General features: G+C 42.1%; 1 protein-coding gene across 1 annotated transcript in view; it reads right to left on the bottom strand.

Annotated features, from left to right (window-relative positions):
- Positions 1–27469, bottom strand: part of LPGAT1 (lysophosphatidylglycerol acyltransferase 1) — a 133397-nt gene that overhangs the window by 103595 nt on the left and 2333 nt on the right. Inside the window, exon 2 of the mRNA XM_039230087.1 lies at positions 20713–20846. The gene's annotated coding sequence lies outside the window, so the exon portion shown is untranslated. The remainder of the gene's footprint in view (positions 1–20712; positions 20847–27469) is intronic.

Below are 27469 nucleotides of genomic sequence, written 5' to 3'. Positions count from 1 at the left end.
TGGAGTGGAACGTCACAATAGTGATCTGGAAGAACAAACAGGTGGTGGCCTTATCTTAATCATGGAGCCAAGGCTCCGTCATCAGGATGGAGCAGTGGCAGAACTTCCACACCTTATCATAAGGGCTCATTGCTTTGGCTGTATCACTGCTTCCTTCCTTCATATGCAATTAAGGATGGAATTTATAAGAGACAAACAACATATCAGTTTTATGATAGCCAAAGCCTATAATCTGAACATGTGTTTCTCCAGCTGGGCTCAATAGCGTAGTGGCAAGCATGTGGCCCTAAAGCCAATCTGTCCTTAGATTCAAATCCTGGCTCTATCTCTTATCAGCATGTGACCTGGGCAATTTACTTAGCCTTTCTATGCCCCCACTTCCTCATTGGTAAAAAGAGCATATAGTCGTTCATAGAAATGATTGTGAGAATTGAAAATATATACAGTCCTTACCATATGATAAGCACATGCTTCAAGGCGTTTTGTTGATTAAGCTAAGAAAACTATTTCAGGTCCATTCCAGTGGTTTTCAAACTTTAGGATGCATAACAATCACCAAGAATCTTTCTTTCTTTTTTTTTTTAATGAAAATTCTCAGGCTCTACCCCCAGACTTTCTGCTTTAGGAGTCAGTGGCAGGACCCATGCGTATGCATCTTGTGACAAATGTACTCCATCCAGTATTCAGATGATCCATGGGCACTTTTTAAAATTACCTTTCATTTTGACATAACTTCAAGTTTACAGAAAAGTTGCAGAAAGAGCACAAAGAACTCATATATGCTTTACAAAGATTCATCAATTTTTATTTTGCTACCTTTACTCTATTACTCCTTTTTTCTATTTGTCTCTCTCTAGAAAATTTTTTTCTAAATCATTTGAGAGTAGGTTGTGTATCACACCTCTTTGACTCCTTAAAACCTTAGTTTCCTAAAAAATAAGAATATTCCTGGGGCACCTGGATGGCTCTGCTGGGTAAGCAATTGACTTCGGCTCAGGCCATGAACTCATGGTTCGTGAGTTTGAGCCCCACATCAGGCTCGCTGCTGTCAGTACAGAGCTGGCTTGTGTCCTCTGTCTCCCTCTCTCACTGCCCCTCCCCCACAGCTTTCTCAAAAATAAACAAACATAAAAATATTTTTTTAATGTTCTCTCTATCTAATCACTAGTCAGTTATCAAATTCAGGAAATTTAACATTAATAAGATACTTTTCTCTAATATATAATCCATATTCTAAGTTTATCAATTGCCTCAATATGCCTTTTATCACAACTTTTTCTCCCCCTACAGGATGCACCCCAGGGACCACGTACATATTGTATTTAGTGTGACATCTCTTTTGTCTCCTTCTGTCTGGAACAGTGCCTGAGCCTATCTTTGTTTTTTATGACACTGACATTTTTTTAAAGAACACAAGGCAATTATTTTACAGAATATCCTTTATTGTGGGTTTGGCTGATGTTTTCCAGTGATTAGGTTTGTGTTATTTATTTTGGCTAGAATCCTTCAGAGCTGACGTATCCTTTTCAGAATGTCTCCTTTAGAGAAGACATATGATGCCCATTAGCTTCTTATTGGTGAGACAGACCACACTTATATTTGAGTGGCCACCTTCTGTTCCAAAGAAGCCTCAGAACCTAAGGTGGTCAGAGAAGGAATCAGGACTTTTACTGTTCTGAATTTTCTGATGGTGGGTTTGCTAAGGGGCTTATCTGTCCATTGCCTAGGAACTTCAGAAGATCATATATTAAACACACTGCTATTACATTCAAAACCAAAACATATCTTTATGTTTAAACTTGTATAGTTCCCTACCTCTCCTCCCCATTTCTTTGTTTCTTTTTTTAAGTAAGCTCTATGCCCAACATGGAGCTTGAACTCACGGCCTGAAATCAAGAGCCATATTCTCTATCAACTGAGCCAGCCAGGTACCATCTCCACCCATTTAACTCTGGATCAGGACTTCTATTCTGTGGATAATGCAGGTAATCTACATGATGTATCATATAACATAACTGGATACACCCATGCTGTTGATGGTAGTTTGAGATCGGTAGAGATACCTTAATTTCTTACGTCACACATTTTACAATGACATATCAGCTTCCCCTTTGATGGTGTGCTTGAAAGTGCTCACTTATTCTTCCATTGCCTCTAAAACACACTTAGACATGAACTGTAACTCCTGTTTTACTTTATTACTTATGTTTTCATGTAAAAATCCTTAGGCTGTTTTCTCAGTATTCCTACTTCATTGTTGACAATATAATTCTCTTGGCATTCATTCATTTATTCATTCATTCTACAAGTAGTTTGAAGACTAAGAAAGACTATGCTTTAAGTCTTTAAAAAGCTGGCACTTCTTGAGACCAGCTCCATGACAGCCACCATGAAGTACCTCACAACAACCAGAGAGGAATGTCTTTGTTGCTACCACTTTACAGACAAGGAAACAGAATTAAATAACTTACTTGACACCAAACCACTAAGAAGTGATAGAACTGGGATTTAATCCTAGGTCTAATAAGCTCTGAATATACTGTATATGGGTACCACCAATAAAATTGCAATGGTAAAGATAGAGTGAGCAAATTAAGTTCACAAATTTCAGAATGCCAGAATTAGGTATGCCTCTCAACATTGAAAGGGCAACTTCAGGTCAAATGAGAGCATTACCTTCCAAAACGGCCAGGAAATTTAAGGAACTTTTGCCCCACAGGGCCCTTCAGGAGAAAACCAGAAGTATCATAAAAGATTCTTTCGAAATTTTTGAAACTAAAGTTGAAGTCCCAGTGATCTTGCCCTGATCCCACCCACTCTCCTTCTTCCTTTCCCATAGGTTACTATTATTGTGTTTTTATACTTTGCATAAATGGTCATTAAAAATATAAATAAATACAAATGGATGCAAAAATAGTATTATACTACTATATATAATAATGTACCACTTGGTGTTGCCACTAACCATGTTTTCAAGACCTAGCACTTCTAGTAAACATTGGTCTAATATACAATGTCTAAATACACATTTTAAATGCATTTATTTTGTTATGCTTATTTATTATTTTGAGGGAGAGAGAGAAAGAGAGAGAGAAAACATGTGCAGGGGTGGGGCAGAGAGAGAGAGAGAGAGAGAGAGAATCCCAACCAGGCTCCATGCTACCAGCTCAGAGCCTGTCATGGGGCTCAATCTCACAATCCATGAGATCCTGACCTAAGCTAAAATCAAGAGTCAGATGCTTAACTGACTTACCCACCCAGGCACCCCAATGTATTTATTTTAATGACCATATAAATATATGTATATACCAAGTGGAATGAATTCTCACATTTATTTATGTGTTCTCCTAATAAAAAATATTTGGCTTATAATGGGTTCTCATGGAAGCTAAGATTGATTGGAAAATGCTTTTAATGTTTGAGATTAGCATTATGAATAAAGCCCTAAAAGCCAAAGAGGATAAAAGATGCCTGGAGTTGGCATTTAGCATATGAAGACCCTTTGGCTTGAGCCTTAAGGTTTCAAAAAGACAGGCTTTATTTCAATAACTACTATGTATTACGAAAAAAGATACAAATGTAAAGTAGATGCTATATTAAAGACTAATTAATGTTCTATGGATTCTCATATGTGCACATTGTCCTTATTTGTTTGTTTGTTTGTCTGTTTAATAAGCTTAATTTTTTAGAATAGGCTTAGGTTCACAGCAAAATTGAGCAGGAAGTAGAGAGGGCTCCCCTATAACCCCTCTACTCATATGCACAGCCTCCTACACGATTAATATCATGCACCAGAGTGGTTCATTTGTTATAATCAATGAATTTATACTGATACATCATTATCATCCAAAGTCCATAGTTTACATTGGGGTTCACTTTTGGTGCTGTATATTCTATGGGTTTTGATAAATGTATGATGACGCATATCTTCTGCTGTGGTATCAGACAGAATAGTTTCACTGCCATAAAAATCCCCTGTATACTGCCTGTACATTCCTCCCTCTTCCCATCTCCTGGTAACTACTAGTCTTTCTAGTCTCCACTGTTTTGCCTTTTGCAGAATGCCATAATAATTGGAGTCATACAGTATGTATGTAGCCTTTTCAGATTGGCTTCTTTCATTCAGTAATACACATTTAAGTTTTCTCCATGTCTCCATGACTTGATAGTTCATTTCTCTTTAGTGCTGAATAATATTCCATAATTATCTAGATGTACCACATTTTATTGATTCATCTACTGAAGGACTTCTTGTTTCTTCCAAGTGAGGGCACTTACGAATAAAGTCTCTATAAATACCTGTGTTTAGGGTTTCGTGTGTACATAAGTTTGCAACTCTTTTCAGTAAATACCAAGGAGCATGATTTCCGGATTGTATGGTGATAATTGTTTAGTTTTAAACTGTCAAACTGTCTTCCAAAGTGGCTATGCCATTTTACGTCCTACCAGCAGTGGATGAAAGTTTCTGTTTATCCACATCCTCACCAGCATTTGGTGCTGTCAGTGTTTTGGATTGTGGTACCTCTAAAAGGTGTTAGTGGCTTTCATTGTTGTTTTAATTTGCAGATCCATAATGTGCATGATATTTAGTATCTTTTCATATGCTTACTGACATCTGCATATCTACTTTGGTGAGGTAACTGTTCAAGTCTTTGGCCCAATTTTTATTGGGCTGTTTGTTTTCTTTTTGCTGAGTTTTAAAGTTCTTTGTATATTTTGGATAGGAATCTTTTATCAGATGTGTCATTTGTAAACATTTTCTCTCAGTCTGGCTTGTCTTCTCATTCTTTTTACATTGTCCTTCACAGAGCAGAACTTTTTCATTTTAATGAGGTCCAGTTTACCAGTTATTTTTTCATGTATGGTATCTTGTGTTGTATCTAAAAAGTCATCACCAAACCCAAAGTCATCTGGATTTTTTTTCCTATGTTATCTTCTAGAAATTTTATAGCTTTGTGATCATTTAGGTCTATGATCTAGTTTGAATTAATTTTTGTGAAGGATATAAGGTCTGTGTCTAGATTCACTTTTCTGTACCTAGATGTGCTGTTGTTCCACATTTATGGAAGAGACTCTTTGTTCCATTGTATTCTTTATTCTTTTGTCAAAGATCCATGTGTGTGGGTCTGTTTCTGGGCTCTCTATTTTCTTCATTGATCTTTCTCTCTATTCTTTTACTAATACCATTGTTTTTGATTACTATAGCTTTATAATAAGCCTTGAAGTTGAGGAGTGCCAGTCCTCTGACTTTATTCTTCTCCTTCAATATTAGGTTGATTAGTCTGGGTCTTTTGCCTCTCTACATAAACTTGAGATTCAGATTGTTGATATCCACAAGATAACGCGCTGAGATTTTGATTGGGATTTTTTTTTCTTGTCTAATTGCATTAGCTAGGACTTCGTCTCTACTAAGCCAGTTATCATCACCTATCCATTTTCCATCAACAATAAAATGTTGACATCCCTCATTTGCTGTGGTCTCCATACTTCTTTTCTTTTTCCTTGTGGATTTGTATCTTTTTAAAATCCCCCCTTTAACATTTTAGTGAGATTTCAGAAGAGAACAGAGATAAACAAATATGATTAATTCATTAGGTTACTCAGAAGTATATTTATTTTTCATATATCATCACTTTAAAACTTAAGGGACCAAAAAAGCTGCAGGCTGTAGGGCTTCTTTCAACTTTTAAGTAAGTCTGAGAGCTACGATCTTCATAAACTCTTCCTAGAGACAGAATCCCAAATGAATAATAGGTCTGACACACGATATCCACATTTTTATGCACAAACACAAATTAGTGGATAATTATGTGCTTTACAAAAAGATTTACTATGGGACATAGTTAGCTCCCCTAGGATATTTAGATTAAAATTTTATGTGCAAAAACTCAATTTGTAGCTAATGAGAACATAATTGTTATATATAATATAGTGTACTTCTGTCTTCCTGCTAGCTAAATCACTAAGCATATTCTTTAATTTGGAAGTTGGAGTTTAGTAAATGGCACCAACATTTGAGTCACATTTCTATAGCCTCACAAAGAAGTAGAAACTGTAAAGAAGAGGACATGCAGAAAGAAAACAGGCTTTGAGAAGGATTGGACAACAAGGTAGGATGACAGTCACAGGTGGGAGAAGGCCATCAGAGTACCTGGGGAAAGGTACCACTAAGATGATGTAAAAACAATGCTGAGTTCTCACTCATTGTAATAGAGATTGTAATGGAGGGATTAAGGGCAGGGAGGTGGGAGGTTGGAGCAAATAACTGCTTCAGACATGAACCTAGTGTCATGGTGACCGTCAAGGGCATGACTGTTATGGAACCAAGAGTTTCCAACTTACAAGATGTACTGGGTTTGAATAATGGGTTGTGTATCAAGAATGTCCTAAATTAAAATAATAATGGCCAAGAGAGGCAACCAAGAGAATTTAAGGGGGAAAAAAGTAAAGGAAAAAGACTCAGTGAGGATCAGAAGGAAGGAATCTTTCCAAGTAGATTTCAGAATGTCAAAAACATTGATATTCCAAAAGAGGAGGAGAGGGGAAGCTATGTGGCCTAATTAACAAAGAAATGGTAGGTATAATGACATCAGGGACAAACCAAACAAAAACATAGTGAAGAGGGTCTCATAAAACATTAATATAATAACTAATGTTTTTACTACATAACAAGCACAATGCTAAATATCATAGCATTATCACATCTAATCTTCACAGCAGCACTATAATGTAAGAACTATTTCCTGATTGATAGATGAGGAAACTGAGGCTTTGTAATTTTAAATACTTGCTCAAGGTCTCATGAACTCAAGTCTGCCTGACTCAAAGTTGGAGCATGTGTTTCTAATTCATAGTATCAGTAATAATTACTATTTCATAAATATCACTTATGTGTCAGGTACATTATATACTTATCTTTATTCCTCACTTCAGCTCTGAAGTAGATTTAAAAAATCACAAAGTTTTAGTAAGGTATCATGCCTTATTAAATATTAATAGTAGCCTAAAACAGTCCTGTGAGGTAGCTATACAACAACTTGATCTTATCCAAAAGGCCGAGAAGCGATGAGGTAGCTATACAGATATTTATAGAATATTACCTTATCAATTATTAATAATATTTTGATGGAGATTTACATTCAAAAGAATAAAAAGCTGATATTGAATTCCCTCAAAAGCAAACCACCTTTAGTGTCTGTTTCATTTCCTCCTCCTCCTCCTCTTCCTCCCCTGTTCCTAGCACATCATAGTTCACTCCTATACCCAGTTCTAGCTGTTCCTCCTCACACCCAGGCTGGAGCCCATCCTAACTGAGGCCGGGAGTCTGTCTTAGTTTATTCCAGCTGCTGTAACAGAGTACCATAGACGACATGACTTAAAAACAGCAGAATTTATTTCTCACAATTCTATAGGCTGGGAAGTCCAAGGTTAAGGTGCCACCAGACTCAGTGTCTGGTAAGAGCCTGCTTCCTGGCTCATAGACAAGCCATCTTTTCACTGTGTCCTCACAGTGATGGGAAAGGTTGCTCTCTGGGATCTCTTTTATAAGACACTAATCCCATTTATGAGAGTGGAGCCTACTAACCTCCCAAAGGTTCCACCTGCTAAAACTGTCACATTAGGAATTTAGGATTTCAACATGAATTTGAGGGGTGGGCTGTGGGGGAGGACTCAAACATTCAGTCTATAGCAGATTTCAGTATTTCCTGGCTTAGCCTGGCCCTATAACCTCATCTCATGGAGTGGAGAAATAAGTCTACTCTCTAAGACCTGGAGTCTGACTCCCTAGTTATGGCTGCTGAGTGACCATTGCCCTGTTTCTTTGGTTTCTGGGAAGAGCTGAGAATCGGCATTCCTGAAGAATGCACAGAGGGTGATTGTGCTGATCTGTGAGACACACCTCTCACTGCTTGGCCTCTAGCATACCTAGTCCTGAATTTTGACACATGCTGTGCTGAGGCTACAAATCAAAGGTCAGCAGGTTGGAACTATGCATTCCATGACCAGGGTCACTGTTCTCCAGACTTTGAGGGTTGTTTTTACTGCATTTTCTATTTCATTTTGTTGTGTTCCCTGCCTGCCTCCAGCCTACCTCCTAGTGCCAAGTTTTCTGAAATTGTGATTAAGGTTACTAAGCCTCGTGGGCTTTGTGCCTTCTCTGCCCAGCCGGGCCCCTATCCAAACCCATATGCTGCAGCAGGGGAAGACCTGAAGGCTGATTTCCCATAACACTTGGGCAAGACGCTGAAACTTGAGGATGTCTGTTAGCATGGTAGGTGTAGACTATTCTAGGTGGGGAGAGAAAGCAGGTGGTCGCAAATATTTTTTGCTGGTAAATTGCCTACAGTGATCTCAGAAGAAAAGGGTATAGGGGGTGGTGCCTGAGTGGATCAGTCGGTTAAGCATCTTACTCTTGATTTCAGCTCATGATCTCATGGTTCATGGGTTTGAGCCCCAAAAGGACAGAGCAGGGCCTGCTTGAGATTCTTTCTCTCCCTCTCTCTCTGCTCCTTCCCTGCTCACACACGTGCATGTGTCTGTGCTCTCTCTCTCAAACTAAATAAATGAATAGATTCAAATTTTTAAAAAAAGGGATATGAATCTCCAAGACATGAGAATTTTGTTGTAAATTATTTACCCATTCTAAGTGAATATCCACTTCCCTATCTAATTTTTTAATTTGTATTATTTTTCTAAAAGAAGGACCTCTAAATTTTATAAGGTGCAAGCCCACAAAACCTGGATCTGCCCTTGGAAAGACTCATACCCAAGCCTCATCTCCAGAGACTGTGGATTTCATGGATCTGGGGCAGTAGATCTCAGCTGAGGGAGAATTATCCCCCCTTGTGAACATCTAGCAATGTATGGAGACATTTTTGGTTAGCACAGCTGAGAATGGGGAAGGTTTGCTAGTGGCATTAATGGGTAAATACCAGAGATGCTGCTAAAGATCCTACAAGGACAGAACAGTTCCCCAACAAAGAATTATCTGATCAAAAATGTCCATGGTGTTGCTCTGGGAATCAGCAGTTTTCAAAATCTTCCCAGTTAATTTGAATATGCAAACAGGGTCAAGAACAACAGTTCCAGAAATAATAGCTAGCTTTTACTACCGAGTACTGTGTGCCAGCCACTGTTCTCAATGAATTAACTTCTTTAGTCTCTGGAGTCAGCCTATGAGTTGAGCACTATTATTGTATTAACAACACATCCTGAGACTCAACCCCAGACTGTTGGGCTCCAAAGCCTAAGCAGTTGACTAGTATTGTATACCTGAGCTTCCTTGACTGACTTATTTCATTCAGCTAGACATCTCTACGGGAAAAGGGAGTGAGAGTCCCTGGTGGCTCCCACATAATCCTGCCTACCCCCAAAACTCAGCAATGAAAAAGATAAAAGGTCTCAAAGTAGATACAGCTGAGGAGGCAGAGGGTGGGGGCAGTCTAGACCCACTTTGAAGTATATGTCAAAGGAGAGTGGTTGGGGGTATGGGTATTTGTTCCAGTTTCTCAGATATGCCTGTGCTTTGTTCAACCTGATGAAATTTCTTAAAATGAAAGTTTAATCTAGATATGGTAGACCCTTGCTCAGGTTAGAAAAAAAAAGTACCTTGGCCCATTAGACCGTAATTGTTGCTCCCATCACCATCTCTTGTGCAGTCATGAGCTGTGTGGCAATGTACCTTTCACAGATGGCCATATTTAATTGAAAGCCATGCCCAGCAGCTGCCAGCAATGCTGGCTACTGGACTGGGAAAAGTACTGCCAAATGGGAGGAATGCAGACAAGTTCTGTGGCAAAATGGTAGAAATATAAAAGTGAAATGAATCTGTCTTTATTCACTGTTACGAAATGCTCAAGCAGAAAAGGAAAGTACCAGCACACTTGGACTTCGTAGCTGAATTCCTTAACACTGGGGTGATGAAGACAGTTGCTGCCTTCAGGGCAGGGACTGTGTTGGGGATAAGGCAAAGATGCAAGTATTTCTAAAATAAAACAGGCCATGGAAAGGGGGCCATCCCATGCTTGGAAGAGAACCCCAAGCCCCACATGGGATCCACGGCTATGGCCAACTCCTTGATTTCAGCCCAGTGAGACCCTGATCGGAGCATCTAGTTGTGCCATGTTCAGACATATGACTTATTGAAACTGTGAGATAATAAATTTGCATCATTTTGAACTGCTAAGTTTGTGACAATTTTATACACCATAATAGGAAATAAATACAATGCATTATGATGGTTGATTTTTCAATGCCAAGCCAACCTTACATTCCTGGGATAAGCCCTATTTGGTCATGGTGTGTGATCCTTTTATATCTTGTGAAATTTGATTTGCTAAAATTTTGGTCAGAATTGTTTATATCTGTTTATGAAGGAAATGGCACTTTCACTGTTGAAGTGAAAGTGAGAAGAAATTTGAAAGCAAGAAATGGAAGTAAGCTGAGAAAGGAAGTCATGACAGATGGGAGAACAATGTAAGCAGAGGTGGGAAAATGTCAGAATAAGTTTTGAAAACAATCCACCATTTAATTTGGCTGGATAACTACATATAGGAAGTCAAGTGGTGGGGATGTAGCTGGAAAACTACAGAGCAGAATGCACACTTAATTTGAGAGTCTAAGTCAAAAGCCACAGAAAGTCATTGATGGACACAATCGGAGGAGTGAGCCAGAAGCAGTGTGTCATTTGAAGTGTACCAAACAGAACCTGGACAGCAGTAGGGAGGGCCTTGCAATTGGCTGGTTAGAGATCACTAGAGCCTAAACCTGCCCGTGGTCGGGGGGAGGAGAGGAAGCAAGAGACAAAGGAGGAGATCAAGCCCTTAGCATTCAGCCTAGACGTTAGATTGTCTCCACTCCCTCTTTGAACATCCGAAGAACATCAGTGTGACTTATTCTGTCACCTGGTGATTGGAACCAAGTACCAAAGACAAATCTAGAAACTACTGGTCACCTGCAGGCTCAGCTCCCTGTGTTCCCACTGGATCTAGACCTGGCTGGTTGGCCCCAGATAGTACACAGTTATTAACAGGGCCCAAGGGGCTCAACACAGAAAGACTCCAAGAAACAGGTTTGAGCCTGCTGTTGACTCTGGGATGGGAGTTGGTTCAGCTTAACTGAGGAAACGTGGGAGAGGTGACAAGCGGGCTCAGGGGCCAGAACTGTGCTCACCCAGTAGGGGCTTGAGGCATCTCTCTTGGGTTTGTGGTCACAATGCAGGACCAGAAGCAAAAGCTGACAGGAAGGGCCTTCCTGGAAGGAGCCATCACCAGACCAGAAGCTTCTCCTACCGCAGAGGTTAGAAGGGGACAGAGAAGGCTTGGGGACACATAACATGTTGGACATTTATTCTCGGTCCTTTGCTGCATGCAGACTCCGTAGGAGAGGCCCTGTATTTGTCAGTACACTGGTCAGTCATTCCACAATGTCCTCCTGAGAGCTGCCCCTCTACATTTATTCTTTCTCCAAGAAGATGGCTTTTACTTTCACAGCAGAGGCAGGTTCCTCTAATGAGATGCTGGCATTCCCTGGGAGAGGATTGGTACATCAGTGTACTCACCATCTCGGTAGGGGCACAGATATCCCTGGGAAGAGATAACATAGTGCACAGGATGGACTGAGGAGGGGAGGAGAGAATACAGCTGAGACACTGGGCCAAAGAGGTGGGGATGGGGTTGTGAGAGCACTGGGTTGGCATTGGCAGCAGAAGGAGGCCCCAGTTCACAACTTTGCTCCAGCCTCACTCTGTAGCTTCATATAACTCTCCCTCACGTTCCCTTCTGTGGTGGCTTTGAATTAGGTCCACTAATTCTTTGATCAGCCATCATTCCGTCAGTGAAGGGAGTTTGATTCTCCTCCCCTTGGTTATGGGCCAAACTTAGTGACTACTAATGGATAGAATGTGGCAGAAATAACCGTGTTACTTCTTTTTTTTTTTTTTTAAATGTTTTATTTATTTCTAGGAGAGAGAGACAGCGTGAGCAGGGGAGGGTCAGAGAGAGAGGGAGTCACAGACTGAAACAGGCTCCAGGCTCTGAGCTGGCAGTCAGCACAGAGCCCAACGCGGGGCTCGAACTCATGAACCTCGAGACCATGACCTAAGCGAAAGTGGGACGCTTAACCGACTAAGCCACCCAGGCGCCCCCATAACCGTGTTACTTCTAAGACTAAGTCATATGGCTTTCCTCTTGGTCGCTCTCTCTTGGATCTGCTCCTCTGGGGAAAGCCAGCTACCATGTCATGAGGAGAGGTCCATGTGGCATGGAATGGGGACCTCCTGGTGACAGCTGTGTGAGTCCAGCCACCATACAAGTATATCCTCCAACACCAGTCAAGCCTTAAAATGACTGCAGCCCCTGCCGACACCTGACTAGCCCTAAGTGGAACCCTCCTGCTAAGCTGCCCTCAAATTCCTAACCTAAAGAAACTGAGATAATATGTATTTGTTATTTTAAGCCACTAAACGTTGTGGTAATTTGTTATCCAGCAAGAGATAACTTCCAGTATACAGTCTCAATCAGCTGTTTCAGGCCAATATGATTCAGTGGCTCTTAGCATGGAAGGGCCTAGCAAATAAAGATTATTGAGTAAGACCAATCTCTGTATTTTACACAGTTAAGGAAAATGAGGCCCTGTCTGGAATAGGGCTAGAGTACTTTGCTTGGTTTAATTTTGCCTACTTGAAGTAATACTTTTGAACCATGACATGGAAAGTTGTGTGTTGGAGTATACAAATTTTTGCAAAGCCCAGGGACAGAATCCATTATTCTGCTTATAAATACCAGCTTTTTGCCTTGCCTATGATGGAGAATTTAAAGGGGTGTAACAGCAGAATTATAAAGTAGGCTGTGGGACATGTCGCTGACTGGGGAGTGAATCCATGGAAATGCTGTTTCCATTAGCCTGGAGGCATCTCAAACAAGAGGCTAAATCTCAAAACTGGTAACAATACCCACTGACTTGCCAGAATGGAGCAGCGTACCCTTTCTCCATTTACTCTGATCCCAGGAAGGTGGCTCTAGGTTCACTGTCTTGACACCCCCACTAGAAGAAGGGATGAACAGCCTGGCTTGATAGGGACAAAAACAATTGAAAATGGAAGACACAGTCTTAGGAAAGTGCCATCCAAATTCAATTCTCGGGTGACTTGGACCAAACAGGGATAGCTGGGTCAGAATAATCCAGCCAGTCTGGGAAGTCCAGGCATGTATCTGAAAGGCCCCTGGAGGTAGCCGTCACCAGTGCTGTCAGGGGCTTCCTAACTTGAACCCATTGAATATTGGAACTGGAAGTGATGGAGAATTGGGACAGGAGCTCTGAAAGTGCTGGGGAAGGAGCCAGTTGCATACATCTTCTCTTCTCTCACCTGCTCTCTTCTCCTTCCCCAGCAGCTGGGAGCATGCAAGCCCATCACCTCTGCTCTTCTAAAGCAAGGGTAGGAGGCTGGCACAGACCCAGAGATGTCAGCTTCATCAGGCAGCTTCCCTTTTTCCCTATCAGATGTGACTTCTCTACCTTCTGAGTACTCATTCTACTGCACCTGTACCTGCCTTACAGCCCCATGGTGTCACATCACACTTTGTGTTTTTTTTAGTTATTCATTTATTTATTTAAGAAATCTCTACACCCAAAGTAGGGCTCCAACTCATGACCCTGAGATCAAGAGCCGCATGCTCCTCCAACTGAGCCAGCCAGGCGTCCATCATATTTTGTATTACTATGTTATATTCCCTCATAGTGGACACTGTGGTGTGCCAGCGAGGTCCCCTCCTTCAGGACTGAGGCACAAATCCTCCCAACTTCTGGGGATGTTGCATGCTGAAAGCTCATCACTGAGTCCCTCCCCAGGAATTTCCCTCCCCCAAAGGGAGCCATCTTGTCCAAGTATTCTCCCTCCCAGGGAGGGGAGGCCCATACCCAATGACATTCTGCAAAGACACATCTCCCTTCCCTGAATTCTGGACCTCTCTGAAGGGCCATCTCAACTTCAGAGCTTCCTGTGGGATCACATTCGTGTTCAACTCCCTCTTCCCAATCCTACACAGGTGCTGTTCTTGAGAACCCCCATAACTTTCGTGCTCCCAAATTCCATCTCAGACCCAGAAGACCTAGCCGACAACAAGCCCATGAAACAGGAAGCTTACTGAGGACTAGCCTTCAAGTTCTTTGTATCTGCCTTCCCCTTCTATCCTGCTCCATCTTCCTGGTACTCAGCACAGTGTGAGACAGACTTCAGATGGATAGGACACAGATGGTGACTTGGACAAAGAGGGGACAAAGTCTATCTATGTCCTTTCTTTCTTTACATCCAAAGTAAACATTGAATATCTTCTTGTCTCTAATGTGCAAAATATGTCTAGAATTTACAGAGAATACAAAATATATACAGTCTAGGGAATTCCTGGTGTAAAGTGTTTCCCGGGAAAATTCACATTTTAAAACCTGGAGAATGTTTGTTTATTTTTAAAATGAGGAAGAGTAGCCCAGACTCACTTTAATCTTTCTGCTTTAGGTGAGCAGGTCTTGGGGTGGTCAAGAGAGGCAGCATATAAATCTGTTTTGTCTCAGGCACCCTGGTGAAATTTTCACTGTTGATGGAGAAAGTCAACAACCCATTCCAGTGATTCTACAGACATTCTAGAAAGATCTGCTTAACTAAAACCTTCCTGTGTTTAGCTTAATGATCATTTTGACTAAGTGATTTTTCGTAGCAGTGTCTATAGCCTAACTGGGGCTGTATTTCTGCTCTAATGGGTTCCAGTCAACTTTCCCAGCAAGAGGCTATAAGGTAGGCCCTCCACTGGGTTGGCATTTTACTCATCTAACCACCTTCTGCTCTGCTTGATTGGCCTTGTAGCACCCCACCCCACCCCATCCCAAGTTAGAGCTGCCTTCATAACCCCCTGGGGAATGCCAGGGGACATCTGTTGCATTGGATTCTAGATTTCACAAATCCAGGAGGTTGAAGTTCTTAACTGGGCTCCTTTTTAACATGTATTTTTGTATTCCCAGAATCTAGCACCAAGTCTGGCTTGAAAATGTTTGCATGAAAGAATGAACGGACGAAATGAGGACCCTCACTCCCTGGGATGGTGAAAGCCCACAGGTGGGTTAATCTGGCAAGCATGGTGCCTTTGGTCATTCTCTGCAGACAAGAAGCACCAGCCTGGTATCCTTAATTCTTTGCTCAGAGCACAGTGACCTTTATAGATTTTCTCTCCTGTACTTTTTCCTTTTCAAATGTAAACACCAACACCATGCTTCTCAGGGGCAGAGAATTCTTACCCTACATTGGCACTACGTGCATGTGGGTCACATAAGGCTCTCCCATTCTCCCAGGTGGGCCCTGCCCCCACCTCTGGGTTTAGTTCCCATCAAAACCTCCCAGGAAAGTCTGACATCTTCATCCCTAGTGCGGGCACTCTAAGCCAGGCTCAGCTGATAGAGGCCCTCAAGTTCTCCCTTTCCTAACCAAAGTGTCTAGGTTGATAACTTCACCCCCCACCCCAGCCCCAGGAGAATTTATTCTGTATTCATTTACATTCATATATTCATCAGATGAGACTCCTGTTTTGTAAATCCAGGAGATATTCATTTTTGATCTATTTAAAGTGACTGCCTATCTCTCCTCTGCTTAACTGATTTTAATTTCATTTCTTTTATTTCAGATCCATGATGCCCTCCTCATGGATCACTTCACTGTTAATTTGTTGTTTCCTCTGGGGCCCCCAAAACAGCATGTGAGGATGGCTTTCCATTTAAATGCTCAGTACCGTTGACTGCTCATGGGCACAGCCTAGGCTCCCAGGCAGCTAACGAGCCACTTCTTTTTTTTTTTTTTGGTTTCAGCTTTATTGAGACATGGTTGAAATATAACATTGGGTAAGTTGAGGGTGCACAGTGGGATGATTTGATACATGTAAATATTGTGACATGATTACCATGAGATTAGTTAACCCATCTATCACCTGATAGAATTGCCATTTTGTTGTTAGGATTGTAGTAAGAACATTTAAGATTTGGCCTCCTAGCAACTTTCAAATATATAATATAGTTTTGTTAACTCTAGTCACCATGCTATACATTAGAGTCCCAGAACTTCTTCATCTCATGGCTAAGAGTCTGTACTCTGACAAACATCTCCTCATTTTCCCCAATCCCCAGTTGCCCCCCCCACCATTGTACTCTCTGTTTCCATGAATTTGACTTTTGTAGATTCTACATATAAATGAGAATAGGCGGTATTTGTCTTTCTCCATCTAGATTATTTCACTTAGCATAACATCCTCTTGGTTCATTCATGTCACAAATGGCAAGATATCCTTCCTTTTTATGATTGAGTAAAATTTCGGGGTGTGTGTGTGTGCATGCGCACTTGTGTGTGTGTGCGTGTGTGTACAATATCTTATTATCCATTCATCCATAAATAGACACTTAAAGTTATTTTCATATCCTAGCTAGTTTTTTTTAACTCTTAAAAAAATATTTTACTGTGTGCGCATGAGTTGGGGCAGGGCAGAGAGAAGGAGACACAGAACTCAAAGCAGGCTCCAGGCTCCACATAGTCAGCACGAAGCTCATCGCAAGTCTTGAACTCTCAAACCTGAGCCGAAGTTGGACACTTAACCAACTGAGACACCTAGGTGCCCTTCATATCCTAGCTATTGTAAATAAAGCTATAATGTACATGTGAGAGTAGGTATCTCTTAAACATAGTGATTTCATCTCCTTTGAATATATACCCAGAAGTAGGATGGCTGGACAATATGATATGGTACTTCTATTTTGAATTTCTTGTGGAGCCTTCATATTGCTTCCCATAGTGGTGGCACCAATTTACATTCTCACCAACAGTGCTCAAAGGTTCCCTTTTCTCTAGATCCTCACCAGCACTTGCCATCTTAGTGAGTCAATTCCGATCCTCCTCTGCCCTTCCCTTTCTCTTCAGTTACTGGCTCATTCAACAATCAAGTATGGAAAGCCCACTAAGGTTCAGTTTCAGAGCCATCTGCTTGGGATACAGGATACATAGGTCTTGGTGGACACTACCTTCAAGAACCCACAGTGAGGGAGGCATGAAAGTGCGATATGGTCAGGACGATGATGGAATTACCCATTTAAGAGGATGGAAGAGGAAAGTGATCCTGGGAGGTTTCCTAAGAGAGGAGATACCCATTTATCTTAAAAGATTAGGCACTCTCTCTGATGGAGAGGAGAAGATGTGAATATCCAGTTATGATTCAATCACTAAATGTGTTTTGGAACCTGCCACATGCCAGGCAAAGTTCTAGGTGCTGGAGAGACAGCAATAAACAAAATAGAAAGTTCACATTCATGGAAAGAAACAGACAATAAGCAAAATATATACTATGTTATAAGGTGATAAGAGTTATGTAGAGAAAAGTAAATCAGGGAAAGAGGTTTAAGTATCTATTTGTGTAAGGGGGTGATTCTTAAAAATGGTAGTTTTGGGGCAGCTGGGTACCTCAGTTAGTTAAGCGTCCAACTCTTGATTTTGGCTCAGGTCATGAGCTCGAGGTTTGTGGGTTCAGATCCTGCATTGGGCTCTGCACTGACAGCATGGAGCCTACTTGGGATTCCCTCTCCCTCTCTCTCTGTCACCCTCCCCATTTTATATATATTTTTTTAATTTTTTAATTTATTTATTTTTATTTCTAGGAGAGAGAGAGAGAGACAGCGTGAGCAGGGGAGGGTCAGAGAGAGAGGGAGTCACAGACTGAAACAGACTCCAGGCACTGAGCTGGCAATCAGCACAGAGCCCGACGCGGGGCTCGAACCCACAAACCGCGAGATCATGACCTAAGCGAAAGTGGGACGCTTAACCGACTAAGCCACCCAGGCTCCCCTCACCCTCCCCATTTTAAAATAAAATTTTAAAACAATGGTAGTTTTAAATATGGTAGCTAGGGGATGCTACTCTTATTGCTAATCCCTTTCTTCTTTATGATGATTTAAACTAGTTGCAAAGTGCTCTTACATCTATTAGCTTATTCAGTTCTTAAAATAATCCCACAAAGGGGTAGGAAATATTAGTCTCCTGGTCTCTCTATTTTTTAATAAGAGACTTTATTCTAGTAGCTATAATTACAGTGCTTGTTCGTCGAAATGAAACTGAAAACAAGTATACAAAACAGTTGATTACTAATTGTGTATTGAAAGCAGTAAGAGATTCCACGACACCAAATAAACCAGTTCTGAGCATTTTCCCAAGATAAAGTTGAACAGCTCCAGCTTCTTCAGTGTTTATCAAAATACAAAAGAAAAAAGTAGACGTCATCTTTTTGGTGGCAAACCTGACCCTTGCAGGCTGAGGGAGTGAAAGCACATGTGGATGGGGGGGCTCCAGGGCCCTCCCCAAGGGCCCCAGGAGTGGTGGCAAAAGCCTCCCAGCCCATCCCCCTGGAGGGCTATGTGGGCACAGGTATGAGGACAAATGCTAGGGAAGGCGGGACCACCCCAGAGCTCCCTGCATTTATTTGCTAGGGCTGCTGTAAAAAACACCACTGAGTGGCTTAAACAATAGAAATGTACTGTCTCATAGCTCTGGAGGGTGGAAGTCTAAGGTCACAGTGTGGGCTGGGTTGGCTCCTTCTGGGGGCTGTGAGGGAAGCACTCTTCTGGGTCTCTCTCCTTGGCTTGTACATGGCTGCCTCCTTCCTCTTGCATCTCTTAACCTTGTCGTCCCTCTGCTTGTGTCTCTCTGTCCAGATTTCTTGTTTTTATGATGACTCCAGTCAAACTGGATCAGAGCCCACACTAATGCCCTGATTTTAACTTGATTACCTCTTTAAAAGCCCAATCTCCAAATCAGGCTACATTCTGAAGGGCCGGGGGGGTTAAGATACAACATATGAATTGTGGTGGAGGTAGAAGCTGAGGGACACAGGGCAACCCTATCACCCCCCAAATTAACTGGCCCTCACATTTCACAATCAAGATACATGGAAGCTGTTATCAAGCTGGTTAGCTTGAGGCTTGAGGTACAAGACAGCCTATGCTATGCATGATCACTCACAATTCATAAACCTACTTACCTAAGACCATATTTACCCAGGAGTGAAGTCATTTTACATGAAGGGTTCTACTTCATTCATTTGGAAAGCCAAAAACAAAATTGTTTTTAAGGACTCAACAGCTCTAAGTTGAATTAGATTTTGATTCCGGGATCAGTCACCTCTTTTAACTCTGAGTAACCCTGAAAAATCCAGACTAAGCAAGGCCTTGGGTGAGCTGCTAAAGCTAAGAAAGCCATAAGAAAGAACAAGAGAAAAAGGATTGATTAAAAGGGAAGAAGGAAGAGAAGGAAGGAGAATATTGAACAAAGGGGAAGCAAAGAGGTCAGGGAGCTGCAAACCCTCTGTTCAGAAATTACACATCTTCACTGGAGATTAAGTAATATATGTAAATATATTTTGAAAGGTTGGAAGTGTTACAATTGTAAGGCGTTCTCTTCTAAGGTAGAAAAACAGTGCATTATCCCCTCTGGAAACTGGTATAGCCAGATTCTTCTGGCAGACTGCTTCCTAGTCTTGCTTTCATTTAATTTCTGAGTCACAAATAGAAGATCATAACTCTGTGAGTTGCCAGCATCCATCGTCATTGCTTTGAGAAAGTTGCTCTTTTAATTAACAAGTGTGAAAATTTCCAAGTCACATTGACCTCCATGCTAACTTCACTGGGAGTGCCAGGTTGGAACGCTCTGCTTTCTCCTGAGGTCAGGTTGGCATAACTCTTATTGTAGAAGTCAAGAGAGTTAGAATTAATGTCCCTGGCTCTCATATCTCACTCCTGCCTTGTCTAAGGCCCCTGCGAATAGCAATTAGCCGTGATCCAGAGCCTTCTTCCTAGTGATTCTCAAAAGCAACCCAAGGTACACCTGATGGGCCTCAAACTGACCTGAGAAAGTTCACCTTCTCGTTAGTCCTTTAGGACAAACTATTTACAAATCTATATGCTTGCTTTTATGTATATCTAAGACCTACTTACTAATAGCATGCTAAGTGAATTATGAAAAGTTAATCTAATCTGGAATTCATAAATCAGAATCCATGAGCTACTAAATTGTATTGAGGATTCTAATTCAATATTCCACCAAGAAGTCTGGCTTCCAGAGAAAGTTCTGGTGGACCCTTGCCCACTTTCTCTGGATGGCACTTTGCCACTGCCCTGTATTGTCCTGTGTGAGTCGAGGTCTTCAGGTGCTTCCAGCCTTGCTCCTAATTATAATTTACTGTTAGCTCTGCTTCATCATTATCAAGTTAGTTGTGATGTGTTTGGTTAAAGTGACTAGTGTTGCATATTTGCTTTAACTGTATCTTTTGGCTTTCAATTTTCCAGTAATTACACACAGAGACAATCATGCATTGCCATTTGAATATGAATCATTTATGCCCTAATCGCTAAAGCATGTGTACACGTAATCCCCCAAAACATAGTTTGTAATGGCCCCTCAATAGTTTACTCGAATTATTTTTCCATTAGTACATGGGAAAGGAAGGGATTGATTGGCTATGACAACTTTCTTGGCTCAAAGTGGGCTCAAGGAGGAAAAAAGAAAAGGTTGAAAACAGCTGTTTTAAACTCTGGGAATAAACAATTAAACTTACTGCACGTTTTGCAAATAGCTTGTAAATGGCACATGCAAATTCATTTCCCTTGGTAAATGCCTAGGAAATAAATATCCACGCTTACCTTTTTTCAACCGCTACTCAGCTGCAGGCTCCCTGTGGCTGGAGCAGGAAGTAATGCCTTCTGACTGATCAGGCGGGTAGAGAGGTGATTGGGAGTGGGGTGGGGCCAACCTCAGAGCAAAGGTTTCAGGGCAACTGTAAATATGATTGGCAGAGTCACAAACAATGCTGAGCTCTACACACAGTGGCCACTGCTCAAAGCAATAAGTCCCTGTTCAAGGTTGTGATACCGGCTGATTGCACATCAGTGAACGGCCAGTGCCCATACAAGTCCAAAGTGACGTGCGGAGACAGACCACTCTGGGGGTTCTTTGGGCATCCAAGTATTCGAGAATCCTGCAAAGCTGGCCCCAAGCTGACTTGAGGCACAGTTGTGGCCTCAAGTATTCACTCCCCTGTGCATCCCACTGAATTTTATTTGTCTCCGTTACAGCGTTGTGTTCTGCTTTGCTTTGTAGTGGTTTATAAAGGTCTAACTTCGTCATAGACTTTGTTTCTTTGGAGCAGGACGAAGTTGTTGGGTTTTTTTTTAATGTTTGTTTATTTATTTTGAGAGAGAAAGAGAGAAAGTGTGTGAGCTGGAAAGGGGCAGAGGGAGAGGGAGATACAGAATCCAAAGCGGGCTCCAGGCTCTGGGCTGTCAGCGCAAAACCCAATGCAGGGCTCCAACCCACAAACTGCAAGATCATGACCCGAGCCAGAAGTCAATTGCTTAATCGACTGAGCCACCCAGGCACCCCAGAACAGGGCCCACTTTTACCTACCTTTAGGAGACAGCTTGGCAGAGGGCCAGCAGCAGAGGCCAGGGAATGTGAGAAACCTGGAGTGAATCTTGGCTCACCAGTGATTGACTAAATAAATGACTCTTGTACAAGGAGTGGTACACAAAGATGTTGCTACTTTACATTTATGACTTAACCCAGAGACTAAAATAGTTTCAGATTACTTCCCTACGCTTATCTCATAAATAGACAGATGGATGGATGGCTGGATAAAGATATCCATCTCAATCATTCTCACTTCACACACGTGCACACACAATCAATTCTGCTTCTTTCTGTAATTGCCCTCATTTTCTCCTACTCTAAATGAGCTTCCTCCATACAAGTGGCGGCAATGGTTGTAAATACTTCGATTTCTTTAATTTCTGTTTAGCAACCCAGAGGGAAAGAGGACTTCTCTTTCTCCATATCAGATTATATGAGCCCCAGGAAGTTTCCGATTAGCCATACCTGGGTTGTATGCCCACCCTTGGGAGGGGAGAAGGGCATTGTATTGGCAGTCCCACCAGAATCTACTGGTGCAATGGGGAGAGGAAATGCCCCAGAGGAAAGGGTCTTTGTAGATGCGGTCAGCAAAAATAAGAATTGAGGTGGGGGGAGGGGAGAGGGTGCTGAATTTGGTCAGACAAAATAGCAGCCATCTATTTCAATCAACGGGATGCTATATGTAAGGCAACAGGGCCTGGTACCAAAATAGACATTAAACTGAGCCACCCATGTCTTCCATTTTTGGCAGTCTCTAGTCCCTCTGTTCTTTGTGTCCTACCTCCTTAAGTATTTTTGTCCCAGACACACCCAAAGTTACTTCTGAGACTGTAGGGAAACTGCAGCCAAAGGGGATGCAAAGGACCTTGCCCCGCTTGACTCCATCCAGGAGCAGGAGAGAAAATATGCTTTCATTCTGGAATAGAAGGAAGGCTCACAGGGAAATTTGAAAGCTGCAGTGGTAAAAGAAAGCGAGCAGAGAGGCCATTATAAGGCCTATTCTCTTCATGCTGGAGGAACCATGAGTTGAGCTGAGACACAGCAAGTCCCATCAAATTTAGTGGCAGGATGGGGCACCTAGGTGGCTTCGTCGGTTGAGCAGCTGACTCTTGATTTCGGCTCAGGTCATGATCTCACGGTTCATGGGATCGAGCCCTGTGCTGGGCTTTGCACTGGCAGCACAGAGCCTGCTTGGGATTCTCTGTCTCCCTCTCTCTCCTCCCCACCTCTGCTCACTCTCATGCTCTCTCTCAAAAATTGATAAATATGAGCACGCGGGTGGCTTAGTCAGTTGAGCATCTGACTTCGGCTCAGGTCATGATCTCACAGTTTGTGAGTTCGAGCTCCATGTCAGACTCTATGCTGACAGCTCAGAGCCTGGAGCCTGCTTCAGATTCTGTGTCTCCCTCTCTCTGCCCCTCCCCTGCTCATGCTCTATCTCTCTCTCAAAAATAAACAAACATTAAAAATATCAATAAGTAAACAGTTTTTTAATTACAGAAAAAAAGAATTAGTGGCAGGGTTCAGGGAAGTGCCAGTAGACTGATATGCAGGGTTTCTTTTCTCCTTCCCTTCCTCCCTCTCCTCCTGCTGCTTCTCTTCTCTGTGGTTCCCACCATATCAGAGAACTCCAGGCGGCGTTCCTCCCATTGCCAGAGGCTCAGCACAAGGAGTGCTCCACTCAGGAGCTGAGGTGTTTAATCAGGAAGCAGAGAGTGATTTAACTCAGGCCCAGATAAAGCCTGGGGGTGGAGGACATAGCGGGTTTCAATCCAGTAACCTGCTCTATGAGGCTCTGCTCTGAGTCCATGGCAGAGAAGACACCTGTGGAGGAGGGGTTGCTGACAGACCAAGGCTCCTGAGCATGTAGCACGTTGGCCCTGGTGATGAACTCAGTGCCAGTGGGAACCATTTCCCCAGCACTGGGAAAAGTCAATACCTACACAAGGCTTTGTACTGAGTCCTTATTTATTTTCTGTGTGTTTTCCCATTGGATGCACATTCTAATAAGACTGGGCGTGCAGCGGGGGTGCCTGGGTGGCTTAGTCGGTTAAGCGTCCGACTTTCACTTAGGTCATGATCTCGCGGTTCGTGGGTTCGAGCCCCGTGTCGGGCTCTGTGCTGACTGCCAGCTCAGAGCCTGGAGCCTGTTTCAGTCTGTGACTCCCTCTCTCTCTGACCCTCCCCTGCTCACGCGGTCTCTCTCTCTCTCTCTCTCTCTCTCTCTCCTAGAGAAAAAAAAAAAAAAGACTGGGAGTGCAGAGAGAAAGACCACAATATATGGTTTCCTAAGTTCTCAGCCATAGCTGGGGGCTAACTGATGCAGGAGGTTGGGCATAGGAGAAAGTCCATGATGGAAGTTTAAGGATCCCCTTCTAGGCAGCTGTGATGTACAGAAAAGAGGAAGGGATGTGGAATCAGGAGATCTGAATTTAAAGCCTGACTCAACTTCTTACTCACTGGGTGATCTCGGACAAGTTACTTGGCTCCTCTGTGCCTCGGTTTCCTCATTGGAAGAAGTGCAGACAATAATATTTCAAAGGGGTGTTGTCAGGACGAAAAGAGTAACTACTGTTAATGTATTAGTCCATGTCTCTGGGTCTACAACCCTCCTCAGGAAGGTGGAGAATGTCATTGTTAAGGGCTCAGACTCTGGAATTGACAGAGCTGGGTTTAAATGCCCATTTTGAATCACAAATAGAGATACTTATGTATGGAATGACGAAATTCGTGGGATTTCCTTCAAAATAATGCAGGAAGTGGAGGGTCAGCGGGGTCTCGCAGAAACAAGACAGGCCATGGGTTGATGATCATTGAGGCTGGGTGGGGCTTATCATAGACTTGCCCTACCTTGTATCTACAGGCAATCCTCACTTTGCATGGTTCTGATATGCATGGATTGCGGTTGCCATGGTTTAGCTAGACAGCAACAGTCTCTCCGCAATGCAGTTCAAATTTCAGTTACCACAATATATTAACCGTGAGTAATTGCATACAGCACGAACTGTCGCCAGCTCTTCAGCGCTCAAATCACTGTGTAAAAACACCGATGCACGTCATGATCAGTGAGCTGTCATGTCACTTCTTTTAAAGGCTGTCGTCTGGTTGTTGGTCACCGCCCATCTGTTGTTGGGCTCACAGGCAGATAGAGAAGCATGTGTGGGGTCGCCTTCTTGTCCCACAGGAATAAGCCCACATGACATTGTACAAAAATGGATGATCAAAGGAGAGAATTGGCCGACAGACATGGAAATGCACCAGAGAAATGAAAAGTGATAATACTGGAAGTGAAATTGGAGCTAACTACTGGGGGTAAGGTGGCGTTCCTGCCATTCAGGACTACAGAGACAGCGGGTGGAGGTCGGCAAAGGCAAGCTTAGGGACATAAGTGGTGGTGACGAAAAGGATGATGGTGTCTGAGAGGAAGTGACACCAGGAAAAATGTTCACACTGAAGACACTCTGGGTGGTGTTTAACAACATGGAAAGTTCAAGTGATAAAATGGTGGAAGCTGATCCAATCTTAGAAAGGAAGTTGACAGTTCGCCAAGGTATTAAAAAAAGGCTCAGTCTGTATTGTCTGTTATGTGAGGAGAAGGCAAGCACTGTTCAAACGACTCTTGGTATGTTTTTTTTTTACAAAGAAATAAAATACTGTTCTTTGCAATGTGTCTAATGCTTTAAATTGCAGTGTACTAAAGACACATTAGGTTGCTATTTTTTTCATCTCCTGTTACATTTACAACTGACAGAGAATTTTAAATGTTTTGACAAAAATATTTGAAGGTTGGGGCACCTGGGTGGCTCAGTCAGTTAAGTGTCCAACTTCTGCTCAGGTCATGATCTCAGAGTTTGTGGGTTTGAGCCCTGAGCCAGGCTCTGCGCTGACAACTCAGAGCCTGGAGCCTGCTCCGGATTCTGTCTCTCTCTCTCTCTCTCTCTCTCTCTCTCTCTGCCCCTCCCCCACTTGTGCTTTCTCTCATAACTAAATAGACATTTTCATAAAATATTTGAAGATCACAAAAACTATTGTGATTTTTCTCATTGTTTACAAATGTCACTTTGCCTGGTTTCAGCTCACAGGGCCACTGTAACAGTCCTGCGCACTGTGGCGAGTAAGCACTTTTTCCATTTGGACATTTTTCAATACTGAGTAGTTTTTTCTCATCCCTATTTAACCACTTGCTTATGAAAACTATTTAACCTTCCTGTGCCTCAGTTTCCTCATCTGTCAAATGGGAACAATAATAGTAATCACTTTGCTACGTTGCTGTGAAGTTTTAACAAGTTAATGCCTGCCAGGTACTCAGCAGAGTGAGTGATGTCAGTATGCACTTAATGAATGTTGGTCGCTGCTACATTTATATGTCTGGACCAGAGAGAGATAAAAGATACTGAGAGATCACCGAGTATCACTGTGTTATAATAATCACCACTGCTACCATCAGGTGCTTCTCAGTAGTTTCCTGTTTACCTACTTCCTTAAAATGCTGCCTGGAGTACTACACAGATTTCAGACATTTTCATTTGGATGTTTGGATGTTGCTATAGATCTAATTCATTTCCTGAATTGTTCCTCTGAATTGCATTTTCCTTCCTGGGCTTTGGATCCCACACTCTGAGCCTCCTCATCCTTCAAAAATGCATCTGTCCTGACTCAGCCCCTTGACCCTCAGGTACCATAAGTGGCCTTCTCCCCTAGTCTCCCGTAGCATTTTGCATCTGTTTTGTCACTATTCATTCATTCATTCATTCATTTATTTAGAAAGACAGCCTGTGCACAAGCGCAAGTGGGGAAGGGGCAAATTATGTCATCCAAGATCAAGAGTTAGATACTCTCCCAACTGAGTCAGCCAGGCACCCTTCATTTATTTTTTTTAAATGGTACTCCTCTGTCTTAAGGATAGTAAATAGGCCCAGAGATTGGCACTGATCCTAACACAGACACTACTGGCTGCCTAGGAATGGTTTTGCATGAGAGTATCATCCAATTGCATTGCCCTATACTATGCTTGGGCAGATAATTAGATCATCTCTCAGACATTCTGAATATGAACCATAGATAAGGGAATACAGTCTGAGGAATTTAAAAAAAAAACCTAAGTTTAATTACATTAAAATTAAGTACTTATCATCATCGCAAGACCAGATAGTGAGCGAAAAGATGAGCCCCAAAGTGGGAGAAAATATTTGCAACATTATGTAATGATTATTACATAAAAGAATTCCTAAAAATTAATATGAAAGAGATAAACAACCTAATCTTTTATCCAAAAGCTTTGAATAGGCACAAAAGGAAAAATCCAAATGACCAATAAATAATATGACAGGATATTTAACCTCATTAGAAGTTGGGAAATGTGAAATTAAACCCCAATAACACAACTTTATACCTCCACCAGTTAGGCAATATTAGAATATCCAGAAATAACACATGTAGAAAAGGGTATGGGACAAAGGGACACAAATACACTGCAGGAGGGACTATAATTGGCACAACGACTATAAGTGTTTGACATTGAGTAATTAATGACCCATTAATTGCACCCCTAAGAATATACCCTAGAGAAATCTGTCTACTTGTGCACCAAGAAATATGTAAAAGAATGTTCATAACATGGTAACAAGAAAACAGAAACAAGCTAAATATCTATAAATGATAGATTGCCTAAATTACGGTGTATTCTTATAAGAGAACCCCATTAGTCAGTGAAAATGACCAACAGCTACATGTGATTAATCCCAGCTGGCAGGAAGTGGTAAAAGAGTATGGAAGAGGTAAGTCCATTGTCCGTCATGGCTGATGGTTTTGCGTTCTTGAAGGTTATTCTTCCATCCGTTTTTTTTTCCTCTGGCAGCATTTGAAGTGATCTCTGAAGTAATCCCTTTTTGGCGCCATGCAAATTTCACAGCTGGCTTCCTGCTGGGGCATAAGTCAGAGACCCAAGGCCAAGGGTTGCTTTATGCCTTAAAGACTTAAGAGACTTTTTTT

This window comes from Hyaena hyaena, unplaced genomic scaffold, assembly GCF_003009895.1.
Source record: "Hyaena hyaena isolate Hyena2069 unplaced genomic scaffold, ASM300989v1 scaffold_43, whole genome shotgun sequence".
Taxonomy (NCBI): Eukaryota; Metazoa; Chordata; class Mammalia; order Carnivora; family Hyaenidae; genus Hyaena; species Hyaena hyaena.
Note: the sequence above shows the minus strand (reverse complement) of the source record. Positions and strands in the feature narration are given on the sequence as shown.